The sequence below is a fragment of the Anneissia japonica genome, unplaced genomic scaffold (assembly GCF_011630105.1).
Source record: "Anneissia japonica isolate Jap-2015-1 unplaced genomic scaffold, ASM1163010v1 scaffold17162_len4789_cov115, whole genome shotgun sequence".
Lineage (NCBI taxonomy): Eukaryota > Metazoa > Echinodermata > Crinoidea > Comatulida > Comatulidae > Anneissia > Anneissia japonica.
Genome location: NW_022685128.1, coordinates 1 through 2,706, shown reverse-complemented (window position 1 = coordinate 2,706; position 2,706 = coordinate 1). Strand labels below are relative to the sequence as shown.

The 2,706-nt window shown below is 32.4% G+C and overlaps 1 long non-coding RNA gene across 1 annotated transcript; it reads right to left on the bottom strand.

Moving 5' to 3' along the window:
* Positions 1-375: 375 nt before the first annotated feature.
* On the bottom strand, positions 376-2,273 carry LOC117108335. The gene is made up of 3 exons (XR_004445356.1): positions 2,025-2,273; positions 1,082-1,452; positions 376-816 (listed from the first exon to the last, which is right to left on the bottom strand). It is a non-coding gene; the product is annotated as an uncharacterized LOC117108335 (long non-coding RNA).
* Between the last annotated feature and the right edge of the window lie 433 nt (positions 2,274-2,706).

Sequence of the window (2,706 nt, the reverse complement as noted above, 5' to 3'; positions counted from 1 at the left end):
TATACAAATTAATGCAAATAAATCTGAATCCATAACTAGTAATTACAGTATAATTATTATACAGAAATTGTATTAAATAAACATGGTCTAGGCCTAAACCACCCTGAACCACAAAGCCTCTGCCTTCAGACGCCAATCGCATCGCAACGGACCCCACCACCTGTCTCTTATACACATCTAGATGTGTATAAGAGACAGGGTCTATACACAAGATGTCATGAAACACATAAAATCAACATATCTTTTATAAAAATAACACTGAATAGAAAAGACTAATATGAAGGCTTCATTATAATTTCATAAGTATTTTTTGCTATTAATTTGAATTTAAAGTTGGTTTTTAATTATAAACTACAAACACCATTATATTAAAAAAAAAAACTTGTGTTAAATTTGTCAAATATACCCTAACACAAGAAAAATTTTTTAATTTATTATTTGTTCTAGCACTTTCTGTTAACAATCCAAATGAATCATTCCGGTATAAATAAGCATTCAAAAGAAACTTACACAACAAATAATAAGTATGAATACTTTTAAGACATACTTTTATATGACTATTAATGCAACAAAGCAAAGTTAATACTAATCGATAAAATATTGATTTAAATTGATGTCACTGCTAAATTGTGTTTTCAGCATGTTTTTGTTTTTCTATAGGTGAGGCTATTCCAAGACATTTGAGGTATATTGGAGTTCAGTGGTTGAATGAGTTTTAGCACCATTTAAAGTAGTTGAAATTGCACATTTGTAACTGTCGTTGGTCTGCATTCGCTCAAGACTGATTTCTTTTTTGCAGTTTCAAAACTAATGTCCCTAAAATGAAATATACTAGGTTACAATAATAGAATAATGTATCTATATAAATAATGGAGACATAGTATGCTTTGGTATATTTTGATGAAAGAGAATTATTGCAGAAAACTACAATAAGTAATAATAATTTACTATATTTATATACAGTATATAATATGTACATATATTTACACAATGCTCATAAAACCATTAAATGTTCTTAACACCAGCCTTATCAATAACCTGACGTTTCTTATGTTTCCTAATGGTGATTTAAAATATTTACCTTTAAATAATACATAATAAATTTATGTAATAAGTAACTGGAAGTCAAGGTCCTCATTATCATCGCTCAAATTGTCGACAGAATCATCATCGCTTACCTCTTCAAGGACCGCCTTCCTTGGTAGGATGAATCAGCTTACAGTTACTAAAAGGCATTATATAAAATTGACTTATACTTACCTCCTACAATGCAAGCATTGCAAAACACTCACCTCAATGTTTAAGTAAGCCTATCTACAAGTATAAAAAAAAAATAACAAAACTTAGCTTCGTCCATGGATGAACATTTTCGCCTATTTCAGCTGAGACATGCCACTTCGAGTCTGCAACAGCAACCATAATCTGTCCATCACAATTTTATGTCTTTGTATTCTAATAAAATAGTATAATAATATTTGAAAGAGTATGTTGTGGTTAAAATTCAATGAACATTATCATCAGATATCATAGTTTTATGCAATTTATTTAAAAAAATAATTTTTTTTTAGCTTTTGACATAGTGGACTTAAATCAGGAGACACAGTGTTGTAATGTATTATTACCTTACTTACCACGATAATACTACTAACCACTAGATTTTCCTAGGCCTACCAGTACCAGAGCAGAATCCCTACTATAAATAGGCCGGCCTAAAAAATCTAAAAATAGTATACAAATTAATGCAAATAAATCTGAATCCATAACTAGTAATTACAGTATAATTATTATATAGAAATTGTATTAAATAAGCATGGTCTAGGCCTAAACCACCCTGAACCACAAAGCCTCTGCCTTCAGACGCCAATCGCATCGCAACGGACCCCACCACCTTGCGGTCCGCTGCTGCGCTATTACTCACTGCTACCTACCACTACCGCGTGTTCACATGTTCAAAATATTGCCTAGCATTCTACGGCCTAGAAGTATGATTCACAATTTTTGATCAGTATTGAAACAGGTCTTACCCGAATAATCTATGAATAAACATCATAAATCAACACTCTAAAAAAATTATGATTAGCTGGGACGCAGCTCTGACTCTGAGGAAAATGGTAAATAAACGCATAGTCAAATCGTACTAAATTTCAACATTCCACATGTGTCAACATCAATCGATGAATGCTTTGTGTTAGCGTCGCTTCTGTCGAAAAACCACGATTGGTTCCGAAACTAGACTTATAATGAAATGTTTTTACCGTATAAGGAAGTCATGGGCAGGCCTTGTCGATTAATGAGAGTTTTAAATAAAGCTGCATTATTTTGCTAAGCGACCATAAAACGTGGTTATGTTTTTGAACGATAGGTGGCGCTGCGCACACCAAACACGGAAGTGAAATCGAAAAATCGTGATTTAACGGTCAAATCGCCTATCGGCTGTCCCACTGCTCAGGCGATTGATTTTTGACAAACAATGACCTTTCAGAGGTCAAATTGCTGTCAAGAATATGAATTGGCTGCTTCGCAGCAATTATTTCCAAAATTTATGGCCTAGTAATTTTTCTGGAACACAGGTAGAAATTGAAATAAAAGAATTAGAGTGGGTGCTATTTACAGTATTTTCAAACATTCTTTTTCTGTTATACTTTACCATTGATTGTTTATAAATTCAGAGTCATGATAAACCTCTTTGTAAACAGGCTTGTTTAT